Genomic DNA, 14602 nt, shown 5'->3' with positions numbered 1-14602 from the left:
CTCCGAACACCTTCACTTCCAGATCCACATCGACCCCAAGACCACACTCAGAGGCACCCTCCTCTACAGACCACCAGGACCCCGCGCAAAATTCAGTGAAGACATCACGGACTTCATCACCCCTCACGCGCTCCCCTCCAAAGACTACATCCTTCTGGGAGACCTCAACTTTCACCTTGAAAAGATCAACGACCGCAACACCACCACCCTCTTGGACAACCTCGCCAACCTCGGACTTAAACAACTGGTCACCTCCCCCACCCACATCGCAGGTCACACACTCGACCCCATCTTCACCTCCAGCAGTCATGTCTCCTTCAGCCATACTACGGATCTCCTCTGGACTGACCACAGTTGCGTTCACTTCACCTACAACAAACCAAAACCCACCAACCACCTCCAACCAACTCTGCAAAGAAACTGGAACAAAATCACCACGGATCAAATCTCCGCATCGCTCCTTCTAAACTCCCCAGCCCACTCTTCTAACGCAAACGAAGCCGCCGCCAAACTCACCCTATGGTTATCCAACACCGCCGACACCCTAGCACCACTGAAGAAACGTCAAAGCAAACCTGGCAACAAAAAGGCCTCATGGTTCAACGATGATCTCAAGAAGTCCAAGAAACTCTGCCGCTCCCTTGAAAAGGCCTGGAAAAAAGACCCAACCACTAGCACCAAGGACGCCTTCAAAAACGCCACCCGCACCCACCACCAACTAATCCGAAAGGCCAAGAAAACAGCATTCAAGGATCGACTTGACAACAACGCCCACAACAGCAAGGAACTTTTCAACATCGTCAAGGAATTTTCCAATCCCTCGGCCAACTCCAACGACATCACCCCCTCTCAAGCCCTCTGCGACTCCCTAGCCTCATTCTTCCACAACAAGATTGCAGACATCCACAACAGCTTCGACAACCATCCCGGAAACCAACCCACCCTACCATTTGCTGAACATTCTCCCCCCGTGAACACCCTTAACGACTGGAACCCAATCTCCACTGAGGACACAATCCGCCTGATGAATTCCATCCACTCAGGATCCCCCACAGACCCATGTCCTCACCACATCTTCAACAAAGCAGACTCCGTCATAGCACCGCACCTCCGAGACGTCATCAACTGCTCCTTCAACTCCGCCACCTTCCCGGAAGACTGGAAACACGCTGAACTCACCGCCCTTCTGAAAAAACCCACAGCGGACCCCACCGAACTCAAAAACTACCGCCCCATATCGCTCCTTCCATTCCCGGCCAAGGTCATCGAGAAAGCTGTCAACAACCAGCTTGCCGCCTTCCTCGAAGCCAACAAATCCCTCGACTCCTCACAATCTGGCTTCCGAGCAAAACACAGCACTGAGACCGCCCTCATCGCAGCAACAGACGACATTCGAACTTTACTGGACAATGGAGACACAGTCGCCCTCATCCTCCTCGACCTCTCTGCAGCATTCGACACAGTCTGCCACAGCACTCTCTTACAACGCCTCAAAAACATCGGAATCCAAGGAAAAGCACTAGAATGGATCACCTCGTTCCTCACCGGAAGAACCCAGAGAGTCCGCCTCCCACCATTCAAATCCGAGGCCACTGAAGTCATCTGTGGCGTACCACAAGGATCCTCTCTCAGCCCCACCCTCTTCAACGTATACATGAGCCCCCTCGCGGCCATCGCCCGCCAACACAACCTCAACATCATCTCTTACGCGGATGACACTCAACTAATCCTTTCTCTCACCAATGACCCCAGCACCGCCAAAACTAACCTACACGAAGGAATGAAAGAAGTTGCCGAATGGATGAAACAAAGCCGTCTGAAACTGAACTCAGACAAAACTGAAGTCCTCATCTTAGGTACATCCCCCTCTGCATGGGACGACTCCTGGTGGCCAGAAGCCCTCGGAAAAGCACCCATCCCGACAGACCACGCACGGAACCTAGGCGTCATCCTGGATTCTTCACTCTCAATGAACAGACAAGTCAGCGCCGTATCCTCTTCCTGCTTCAACATTCTTCGCATGCTCAGAAAAACATTTCGCTGGATCCCCACCGAAACAAGGAAAACAGTCACCCATGCTCTGGTCACGAGCCGACTGGACTACGGAAACACCCTCTACGCAGGCACTACCGCTAAACTCCAGAAGAAACTCCAACGAATCCAAAACGCCTCAGCCAGGATCATACTTGACATCCCGCGCAACGAACACATCTCTGGTCACCTTAAAGACCTCCACTGGCTACCCGTCAATAAAAGGATCACTTTCCGACTGCTAACCCACGCACACAAATCACTCTACGACATCGGACCAGAATGCCTCAACTCACGACTGTCCTTCTACACCCCTTCCCGCCAACTACGTTCTTCCAGCCAAGCCCTCGCCACTGTACCTCGCATCAACAAGACCACCATGGGAGGCAGATCCTTCTCATACCTGGCTGCTAAAACATGGAACTCACTCCCCGCTTACCTTCGCCTTACCCAGAACCATCTAGCATTCAGAAAGCAACTTAAAACATGGATATTTGACAAGTAATCCCCCCTCCCCCCCTTCCTAAGCGCCTTGAGACCCTCTGGGTATGTAGAGCGCTATATAAATTCTCTGACTTGACTTGACTTGACTCTTCGGAAGCGGGGGACTGTAGCGAGGTCGGCGGAGCAGAGCTGCCGGGTGGGTTTGTAGAGGGGTGTAGAAGCTGAGTCGTCTGTTGAGGTACGTTGGTCCGGTGTTGTGGAGTGCCTGGTGTGCGTGGGTGAGGAGCTTGAAGGTTATCCTCTTGTTGACCGGGAGCCAGTGCAGGTCTCAGGTGGGGGGTGATGTGGCTGTGGCGAGGGATGTCGAGGATCAGACTTGCAGAGGCGTTCTGGATACTTTGGAGCCGTCTCAGGAGTTTGGCCGAGGCTCCTGCTTAGAGGGTGTTTTCATAGTCCAACCTGCTGCTGACAAGGGCCTGGGTGACTGTTCTTCTCGTTTCAGTGGGGATCCACTTGTAGATCCTACGGAGCATGAGGGTGTTGAAACAGGAGGAGGAGACGGCGTTGACCTGTTTAGTCATGGAGAGGGTGGAGTCGAAGATGACCCCTAGGTTGCGTGCGTGGTCTGTGGGTGTTGGAGAGGTTCCCAGTGCGGTCGGCCACCAGGAGTCGTCCCAGGCCGAAGGGTTGGATCCGAGGATGAGGACCTCCGTCTTGTCAGAGTTCAGCTTTAGTCGGCTGTTACTCATCCATTCAGCAACGGCCTTCATTCCTTCGTTTCAGATTTGTCGAGCCCTGCAACATATCGCCCCCTGTCGTCTGTTCAGGTTTCCTGCACTACCAGGGGGAAGGACTTCATCAGGACGCCCACCCCTCGGGAGCCCGAGGTGAATCCTGCATGGGCCAACAGCACGTTACCCCCTATGTGCAGTGCCTTACATACATTGCCTAGAAGGTGAGTTTCCTGAAGTAGGATAACGTCCGGGGCCTGGCGCATGATGTATTAAAGAACCACACTTTGTTTAATCTTGTCCCCCAATCCATAGACATTCCAACTTAACAGTTTAATCCCACCGTCCCAGCATTTTTGCCATAATAAAGTATAGAATCCTCCATATCCTCTGTTGAGGATACTGTACATATTTCTACTTCCACAATTAAAACTACAATAGAAGTTGCTGATGTAATGAATGCCACAAAACATAACTTAACACTGCCTTCCAGCAACCCCCCACCCCGCTGCCCTGCACTCTGGGCATAAAACTGCCCACCAAAAACTTGTAGCGTGCCTGTCGCCCCAGAAAATGTTTAAGATACAAAAAAAGAAGAAAAAGGGGGGAAATTAAAGCACTTCAGTTCCTGATCCCAGAAAGGTCTAACGTATACCCCTATGGAAGTAAATACCTCCGGTCCAATTGAGTCTATGAACTCAAACAGTTGGAAATAAGAAAAAAAAAAACTCAGAGGCCCACCCCCTTTCAGGCCCCATTTACTCAGTTCAGGTGACACTTCCAAGCACTTCACCGTCTCAGGATGGTTGACTGTCCACACTGTCTCTGCCGCCATGATCTCTTGGACTCCTTATTCCGCGGCGTTGGATCCATTCTGCTGCGGCTTCAGGATGTTCGAAGAACCACGCTCTCCCCTCCGCCTCAATCCGAAGACGCGCCGGAAACAACATGGAGTATTTCAGACCCCGCTCCCTGAGGTCTCGTTTGACTGACATGAACGACCTCGTCTGTCGCAGTACTCTCTGCGTGAAGTCTGGGAAAAAAGGAAGTATCCGCATTTTCATACCGGAGGGGTGCGCCTGCCCTGTAGTTCTGGAGGATAATCTCTCTCGCGATAGTTCAAAACCCTTGCCAGCATGGGCTGCGGGAGAGCGGCCGGTTTGGGACGGCCGTCCGGGACCCTGTGGGCACGTACGATAACTAAGAACTTACTGAGTCCTTTGGGCGGCAGATGTTTAAGAATAAGGTCCTCGACAAAGATATCCGGGGATTGCTCTTCCGAATTTTTCCGGAACGCCCTGGATGCTGAGGTTGTTGTGCCACAGACTGCCCTCCTAGTCATCCAGCTTGAGGTCAGTAAGTTTGCGAACATCCTGAAGGTCACAGATTTCCCCCTGAAGCTGGGCAACATCGCTGACGAGATTAGTGGTTCTACTTGTTTGAGGTGCTCATTCAGTTTCGCCAGGTCAGCCCTAATAAGGTTAATGTCACCACTGTGTCCAGGGAGGTCTTGACACCGGTGATGGCCTCCATCACGTCTTTAAGTGAGATTTCCTGTTCCTCCGCACCCAAGCCCCCCTGGAACCGTGTGTCTGGACAATCAGGGCAGTTGTACCTCCTTAGACACGATGTACCGGTTTAGTTTGGGTTACCTTCGGCCCACGGGTCCTTGTGGCCTTGTTGTGCTCCATCGCTTCACTCACTGTCCACTCACAGCTTCTTTGGGTGCAGGCCATACTGTCACAGATAGCACACTGATGATTTACGGGATGATCAAGGTGCCGATACGCCCCTACGGATAGCCAATTGGCCCGCTCCAGGCCTGCTTCCCACCGGTGGAAGATGTGCCCCGCTCCAATTCCAAGAGCGACTGTGGCGCCCAGATCTACCCCGGTCGATATGGGACCCTATGCTGGCTGCGATTCCCGCGTCAGGCTGTGGGTCTCTCCCCCTCTGCAGTAATGGGCCTCCCTTCTTCTCCGGTACCGATGTGGGGATTTTTGCCCCGCCCACTCACCCCCTGAAACAGTGGGGCACCACGGGGCGCAATGGCAGCGCATCCGGGGTCCTCTAGAGGTCGCGTGTAGCTGGCGTGACTGCCGATCGCTGCAGGCTATGCAGGGGAGGGCAAAGCACAGCAGGGCCCAGCGATGAAATGGCGCCGCTTGCTGTACCTCATGCGTCGATCCGAGGTGAAATGCGATACTCCTCCCACTGTTGGAGCCACCCGTGTACATTCACCATCCGCGGCCGGGTGGTCCAGGCATCAGTCCCCCGACGGGGAAAAGGTTCACCCTCTCTATGGCGGCTGCGCCCTCCAGATGCGGAGCCACCGCGCGAAGGCACTTGTCTGTCCGGTTCCCATCCCTGGCCTTTACGACACATTGTGGGTCCCGGCGTGGGCTCCGGGGGGTAGGCCGCACTTTCCCAACGGCCATAACTTCAATCGCCGACGTCTGAGACTAACCTGGGTTGGCGGTTTCATGAGCACTGTGCGTCCGACGCATAGGACTGCTGTCAAACGGGCGGATCTGTGTCAGGATAGATGTGTGGACGGGTTCGGCTGCGGAGCTACGCTTTACGCGGCCACTTTGATTGATGCCTGGCCACACCCCGAGCAGGTAAAATTAAACTTGAGAAAAGAGCCATTTTTTATGTTTTTCAAAAAAAGCATCCGGCAGGACTGAAGTCATAATTGGATAGGGAGGGAGTTCCATAATTTAGCTGCTTGGAATGAGAATAGTTTTCCTCCCCATCTTACTTTTTTTTATCATCTGGAGGTGTATCAGTCCAGTGTCTGTAGAAGCAGCGTGGTGGAACATATTGAGGGAATAGAGATTGTAAATCATTCACCCCTCCTCCATAAAGGGCATTATGAACTAGGCAAAGAGCCTTAAACTACACCTGCCGTCTCACTGGAAGCCATTGAAGTTGCTTTATACTGGCGAAAGTGGGATGGTGTTTGGGTAGACTAAGCAGTACTCGTGCTGCTGCATTTTGAAGTGATTGGAGTTTAGTGAGATGACTTACGCCAGCGCCTAGATGGAGAGCATTACAGTGGTCTATTCTCGATAGAACTAAGGCTTCTACCACCGTTTTCCTCCAAAGGGAATGAAAGGGAGGCTCTTGCGTAGAACCCTCAGCGTGAAGAAGCAGACTGAGGCCACTTGGTTTGTCTGAGGGAAGTGTTAGATCTTTGTCAATTAGGAAGCCAAGGTTCTGAGCCTTGGGCACCGGAACCCGGCATGTACCGGCTTCGGTGGGGCACCATAATTGGCTCCAGATTGATGGTTTCTGACCAAATTCTATGACCTCAGTTTTTTCAGTATTGAGTTTTAAGATATTGGTATTCATCCAAGACATCAACGCAGTAAGACCGTTGTGAAACCATTCGGCTGTTCTGTCCCCACTTTGCGTAACGGACACCACTAGCTGTGTATCATCCGCGTACGACACTAGCAACAGACCATGACTTTTTATTAATCTGGCTAAAGGGGCCATGTATATGTTAAACGTGGTCTGGGACAGTGCCGAGCCCTGGGGGACTCCACCTGGGTGAGTAAACAGTTCTGACCGGAGTCCCTCCCAGTGACTTATTTGATCCCTAGAAGACAAGAATGATGTTAGAAGGGCCAAGGCTTTACCACTAATACAGACGGCCTGCAGCCTTCGTGCTAATACTGCATGATTCACAGTGTTGAAGGCTGTGGTAAGGTCAAGCCGTATCAGGGCGGTCCTACCACCTCCATCCATCACCTTACGGATCTCCTCTGTCTCCATGATCAGTGCTGACTCTGTGGAGTGTCGATCTGAAGCCATGTTGAGTGGAATCAAGGATGTTATGTAGATCCAGATAGACCGTCAACTCAGAATTCATGGCTTTCTCCAAAATATTGGAGTGAAGAGATAGGCAGGAGATCGGGTGGTAGTTTTTATCCTCTATGGCATTGTGTTTTTTTTTTTTTAAAACCGGTCCAATCCATGCCTTTTTCCAACACAAAGGGAAGACCCCATAGCTTGTGACTTGATTTAATAGTGAGGTCCAGGATGTGCAGACCTCCTCCAGCGACAGATGTAAGATGTGTGGAAGACACGAATCAAGTGGGGACCCTGATTTAGTTTGCAGCAATAAGTCTACCACTTTCTCTTTGGTTAAAGCTGAGAACTGAATTAGGCTGCAATGGAATGCCTCCTCTTCCTGAGCCTCTAGATGGCTCGAGGACCAAGTATTCCAGCACGACCTCAGGGAACACATTATCTCCTACTTTGCTGACAACGGCCACTCCACGGACCCTTGACTGACGCAATGGAAAGCCTTCAAGGCTGTCATAAGGGAAAGGTGTATGGCAGCGTCAATTGGGGTACGGCGGACATTAGCTACGGACATAGAAAAAGCAGGCTGCACATTGAGGACACTGGAGATGAAACGCCGGAGCTCCAATAGGAGCTCCTGGAGGCAAAGGAGGAAGTAGCCGCTCAGGAGGAACGCCTGAGATGCTTTCATTATAAAAACGACGTGGATCGGACCCAAGCAGAAAGGGACAAGGCTGTTGGCATGGCTGGCCAACCCATCCCGCAGAGGGAATAACATTATAGTTATCTGATGCAGATGACAGCCCCTATGCAAACAGACAAATACTAGGTTCCCAGGCTACTATAAACAGTTGTATAGGATCTCTGGACCCCAAGGGTATGAGGTGATACAAGATTACCTTGAGGGGATTCCCCTTCATTAACTGAGGAAGACTCTGGGAGCTGACATTACAGAGCACGAGATTAGATTAGCCAATAAGGGCCTGGCGAAAGGCAAAATCCCGGCCACAGACAGCCTCCCCACAGAATTCTAAGCCATCTATGTAGAGGTGTTGGCTCCCAAATTGGTGGATTTCTGTGCAGCGGCTGGGGAGGAAGGAATCTTGCTGCAGATTACCGGACAAGCAGTGGGGATCCCACTACTTAAACAAGACAAGTCACCCCACCACCCCCTTGACTGCACAGCTTATTGGCCCTTATAAATGCTCAACCTCGATTTCAAAATCCTAAGTAAATTACTGCCATCCTGGCTGCTCCCATAGGACCTCCCTGGTCCGCCCAGGTGGGCTTTATTCCAGGCAGAAACACAACTCTGAACATAAGACGACTCCCCTCTATCCTGGAATCTGGCAGCAGCGCAGCGTATAAAGGGATTTATACGCTGGGTGAAACTGCTGAAAACTGACCCGACGGCTAGGGTGCGCACGGGTTGCACGATCTCTGAGCAGTATCTGGTGGGAAGGGGCACTGGTCAGGGATGCCTTCTCTCCACCCTGCTGTTCACCCTGATGGTGGTACCGCTGGCTTTTTGGCACGGGTGGGCAACAGATACAGGAGACTACGACTGGGGGGACAAGTACATCATATAGCTCTATATGCTGACAGCCTCCTACTGTTCCTGAAAGACTTAGGTAGGATCTGCCGGGGGCCGGGACTAGGATGTAAGCGTTTGGGGATCTCTGGGGCCCAAGAGTACACTGCCAAAAATCCTGGCTGTACCCTATGATAACGGACCAATAGCCACCCGAGGGTTTGGGGGACCTGAGATTGGAGCCACAATGTTTTAGAAACTTGGGGGTGAAGATTTTCCACTCGCTCTAGGATGTGCAGGAAGGAAATCTGGGAGGGGGGATGAGGGCCCTAAAAGACAGCATGGGATTCTGGGGGAAACTCCCTATCTCTGTAGCAGTAGTTCTTGCTGTATGGAGCAGTCACAGGGGCGATACGACGGCACTGGTAGATGGGCACTATAGAACTGCCGCAACACGCCACAGGTGAATACATTAGGCATGCTTGGGGTGTTATAAAGGCAGTCTCATGCCTATACAGGGTGATGGGGAGAGATTCTGCTAAGCCGCTGGAGGAGATAAGGAACTGTTGGGAGGAGGATCTAAAACACCCCTTGAAGATAAGGCTTGGGAAAACGTATTGCAAAGTGCACCAAAGGTGTCCAGAAACACACGATTTAGACTGATAAGCTTTTACTCTGTACACCAAGCATGCCTTACCCGGGAACTAATAAATAGATACTTCCACAGGGTAGACGTGGAGTGTCCTAGATGCAGGGAAGTAGGAGTAAATTTCATCCATATAACGTGGAGCTGCTGGGCACTGGGGCTATACTGGCAGGAGGGGACGACTGACACAGCTCGGATCACTGGTAGGGTTGTGCCGTGTACGCCGTCACTCTGCTTGCTCAATCTGTTCCCACATACGGCCAAGACCAAAGTCACTGCCCGGTTTCATGACCTGGCCGATCATCCTAGCCAAGAGGGAAATCGCCAGTCAGTGTAAAGCACCAAACAGCCCTAGCATCACTTGATGGAAATGAGAGCTAGATAAATGGGCGGGCTGTGAGAATAGTGCTGATGAGGAATGCGAGACAAGGAGTAGTCCGAATAGAGAGGGGCCAGGCTTGGGAGGCACTGGTGGAAGAGATGATACACCATGACCAGGGATCTGGCAATACTGCACCAGCAGTTGATTCTCGACAAGGGGAACCCCCAGAGAAGGACCCAGAAAGTGCCCCAGAGCCGTAGCCCGGGGAGATTCCTTCATAAGATTAGCAAGGCGAACTGGGCAAGATAAGGAGGTGTGAAGACTATATTGTAAATCCGGGAATAGCAAGGGAAAGTGACAAGTGACAGAGGAAAACCTTTTAATTTTCATGGCCTGCAGTGCGGGAGGTGGAGGGAGTTTGAACATGTACCTAGGACCGACTATGTATTAGACAAGATAGCAATTCAAAGGAAAGTCCAGTAATGTACTAAGATGCAAGTATAAGACTGGTATTATGCAAAAGGAAATTTAATATGTTTAAAAAGAAAATCAATGCTTACAATTTCTTTATCTATGGAGTTAAAACATACATAAAATATGTTTGTATGAAATACAGTATTTTGCTTTTTACCCACCATGCTCTAAGGGTACTTAAGTTACCTTCAACACTGCTTGCTGTTCTGAATCAAATCTATGAAAGATCCAATACTGGATAAGAAAATAAGTTACCTCCTAACTGCATTGATCCAGTGTTGATACCTTTTATAGAGCAACATGCAACCCATCCTCCTCCCCTAAGAGGTTTCCCTTAATAGCTCAGGATAATTTATTCTCACTTGTGCTTGAAAATCTGAGGGATCCGACCTCTGCTGGTAGTGTTCTGTCCCCTGTTTGTTTGGTCTTTTTTTTTTTAACAAGGACCGAGAGAGGCTATTAAACTGACTTTTCATTGCCATAAAGCCCATAATGGTGATACATACTGCTTTATTATGGGACTTCCACTTCAACGGAGAATGATTCAAGCATGTGAATCTATGAAAGATACCAATACTGGCTAACTGCAGTTACAGGTAAGTAACTTATATTTGTTTTCTCCCATTACAAGTGATTCTAAACCTGGCACCTGAGCGATTTCTTTCTTAATCTCATTTAAACATTTTGTTTGCTATTGAGACCAGCTAAATTTAATTTTCTTCAACAGTATTCTCATTTGTTCCATCTTGAACGCAGAGTTCTCCACAAACTGTGAATAAAATTCCATCCACACAAAAAAGCTTCTTCTTTTCTTGTTCCAGTGCTTTTATAATTGCCTTAATGTGGCAAACTTTAGATCAAATTCACTTCTTCGATAATATATGGCCTAAATATTTTACTTGCTGTGTCCCAAAAACGCATTTCTCCTTTTTTTTACTTCTCCTTTTTTTACTGTCAGTCTATTATCCCTAAGTGCCATCAGCACGTTTTCAAAGCTTTATCATGTTCCTCTCGATCTCCCCCCGTAAATCTAAATATCATCCTGGAATACCTTAGCACCTTGTATTCTCAATAAGCTCCTTGTCATTTCTCTTTGTGAAGGAGCAGATGCACTCGCAAGGCCAAAAGGTATCCTTTTTATATTGAAACACACCTTCAGGCGTTATGAAGGCTGTGCAGTGCTTGGATTCCTCCTCCTACTCAATTTGATGGTAAGCACTTGCAAGGTCTATAGTTGAAAAAGTATTCGCATCACCAATAGATTACATGGATTCTTGTTAATTGGGAAGAGGTAAAGTATCCACCCATATAGCTTTATTTAAGCTCCTCAAATCAACATAATCTTAAATCTTTACAAGGTGCATTCCACAAGTTTTGTCTCACTGGTATGACATTTTCACACAACACTGAGGTAATTGGAATTTTTATGGTCAATTGTGTCCCCTAACGTAGACCCCAACGGCTCCATGTACACACTTCAAGTACATGTAATTTCCCTCCGCAACCGAATTTGAAGACGCAAATACATTTGCGTCCAACGTTAACATGTCCTCTATCAGATCCACCATGAATGGATCGATAATTCCGTTCCTAAGTATGCCGTGCCACCGTCTTTATGTGGTGCACTTTTCACGTTTTCCTGGCTCTGCCGAGCTAGGCCCTGATTTCTGTCTTCAAGCCACTTCTGCCTCTGAAAGCTGCAGCATGGAGACGCATCCCTGACCTCTACCTTACTTCCTGCCAACCGAGCGGTGCCCGGCTCGGCCTGGTCTGCCTGCCAAAAACAGTATTTTGCCTTCAAGTTATCAGCATATCCAGCTCAGCTCCTCGAACACATTCCTGTCTAGTGAAATACGAAAACATATCCCCGGCTGCAGAGCAAAGAGCAAGTCACCCTGTCTCCGTGCAAGTAATTTACAGTTCCCGTTACCATGGTAGGCCCATGGCTCCGCACGTAGACACGCAGACACCTATGCACGCATTCAACATTCAGTATAGAGTAGCCTCTACCCAAGAGACCTTTCCCTCTAGATTAAACATCCTCCAAATACTAGATATCAGATATGTTTAGGGACAGGTCGATCTGACATGCCAGACTACCGTCTCTTCTACTAGTGTTAAAACTCAGACTCTTAGCTTCCTCCCGTTTCACATCAATCATACGTCATATTAGCTGCGCGCGCATTCAGACCATAGGTTTCAGCTGACTCTGCAAGAATTCTCCAAGCATCCACCCACTCATGACACTTTTCTGTGACGTTTCTAGTTCACGCCTCTGTGCACACCCATATTCACGCCTTTTTGCTACGCACATGTGTTCTTATCATATACATTTCACTTGTCACGCCTACTGTATTCAATACTATTGTGTCATTTTACTATATATGTCATGTACTGTGAATAAATCGTTGACATCTTTTCCTGCCATCATTGCATACCCGAACCCTTGTATTGATGGACGAGATCTCCATTGACTCGAGTCATTTAGTCATTTATGATTAAAGCCCTTAAGACTCAGACACCCCGGACTCTGCCTCTCATTTGATTGAGCTATTCTTCTGTAAATTATATGGCAAAAAGAGTATACGGTAAATTATTCACCACATAATTTGGCGCCCGAACAGGGACCCCTCCCCCACCCCACGCGCCGGCGATGCGTCGCAGGTTCTGCCCCCGACGACAGCCGTGACTGACCCCATGCGCATCTGCAGGATTTCCTGTATCTCCCTCAGGCCTACGGAGGCGACGGAGACTGCGGCCGACATCCAGACGAGGCGGTGAGGAGTGCGGAGGATCCCGACCAGAGGCCAGCCGAGAGAGCAGTGTCCGAGGTATCGAGAGGCCCACCAGTAGTGTCGAGGCGCATGCGTAGTGCGCAGCAGCAGCAGTGACGTCAGTCCAGTCGAGTTTCCGAGGCCTTCTGTTCTGTGCTTCCCGGTGAGTACCGTTGCTTGGGACGCATCAAGACGGGTGCATTAAATTTGTGTCCGGTCAAGACTGGTTTGGGTACGCAGACCCGGTCTGCACTGTTTTAGCAGTGTATCTGTACTGTTTAGCAGTACATCTAGTATCAAGATATCTAGTTATTTTATTCATTTAGAAATGTTTCAATGTGTTTAAATGTCGTGGTATGAGTGATTGTTTGCATTTTTCTTTATTGTGTTTATTGTGTATAGTGTCTAGATCGAGGTAGTCATGCCTTTATTCTCTAAACTGAGACAGATAGGAACTAGGAAAGTGAAACTTGAGGAAGCTGTTCCCATCCCACCCAGGGACACTCCCGGATATTTTATGTACCATAAGCACGGCTTAGATGCCATATTATTTCTCGACTTGTGGGTGGAATACACTAAAGACTTAGCAGAGAATCAGAGATGGCCCGTTACAGGGACATGGGATGCCGAGTGCATCATGAGAGTAGAGGAAGCGTTGTGGAAAAAGAAAGCCAGACAGTCGCAGAAAGATGCCATTGAATTATGGCGTAAAGAATCACATAGACGGACAGAGAAAGCACTCAGAAAGGCAGAGAAAAGTAGAGAGGATTCCGACAAAGCTAAAGAAAAAGAACTACTAGAAGAAGGAGAACGAGTTAGAATGGAACAACACGACAGACAGAGTAATGCTATTTTGAAAGGACTGTATCCAGTCCTGGCCGAGGGCCTGCCCAAGGCGACCCCGGAAACACCGAAAAATCTGCCCCCTCCATTGGTTCCGACTAAATTACGTCACAAGACAGCAGCAGATATTTTTCTTTCTTCCTATTTAGACGATGTAGCTCCCGCATATACCAATGTACCTGCCCATGTACCGCCTATTGACAATAACCTACCCCATGATAATCTGCCCCCGGGTCCGCAACAGCAGACCCCTCCTGCACCACCTCCTGCACCCGTACCCGTTGTTCCTCCTGGTATTCAACAACTACATCCACACAATCCTTTTGGGACTGGCACGGTCCAGGTTCCAACTACGTTACAGCAGATACCGACTCTACAGCCAGGTTATGCCCAAGCCTCCGCCTCAGGAGGTGCTACAGGAGGTTATCGCACCCCGCCCCAGTTACATCGAGTGACATTGAGAGAATTCGCAATGTCGCGGACACCTAAAGGTGCCCCAGCCGAAAAGCTCAGAGAACAGCTTACGGATTGCAGATATGACACAGTGCCTGGTACAGAAGGGCCCATGTTGTTAGCATCCCTACGTTTGAGACGTGTTACAGACTATTTGCAATTGCTACCAGAAATGCCAGGTCATTTGGACAATTTGTATCATTTTATTAGAACAGGAGAAAGACCAGAGTGTGTTGGTGAAGCCATGTCACGTCAAAGTTGAGAAAGGTTTAATTATGCGGTTTATGGTTAATTGTTTGATAAGGGAACAAGATCAGATAGGATTCCCGCAAGACGAGATGGCTAGATTGATCAGATGGAGCCAGAATATTTCGGAGGGTAAACATGATAGAGAGAACTGTGTACATGCTATGGTTAGAAAGATCCGTAAAGAAATAATAGCGATACATGCCCGTCGAGAATCTGAAAGACATTCTGGGTCAGAAGAAAAGGACTCCTCAGAGGAGGAAGAACCAGAGAATCCAGCTGAAACCTCACAAC

At 49.3% G+C, this 14602-nt stretch overlaps 1 protein-coding gene across 1 annotated transcript in view; it reads left to right on the top strand.

The window, feature by feature from the left end:
* The window catches only part of LOC147717640 (E3 ubiquitin-protein ligase TRIM39-like), a 548239-nt gene that overhangs the window by 100684 nt on the left and 432953 nt on the right, over positions 1 to 14602 (top strand). The gene's annotated exons all lie outside the window — the stretch shown is intronic.

This window comes from Lissotriton vulgaris, chromosome 5 (assembly GCF_964263255.1).
Source record: "Lissotriton vulgaris chromosome 5, aLisVul1.2, whole genome shotgun sequence".
NCBI classification, from domain to species: Eukaryota; Metazoa; Chordata; class Amphibia; order Caudata; family Salamandridae; genus Lissotriton; species Lissotriton vulgaris.
This window is presented reverse-complemented; position numbering and strand designations above follow the sequence as displayed.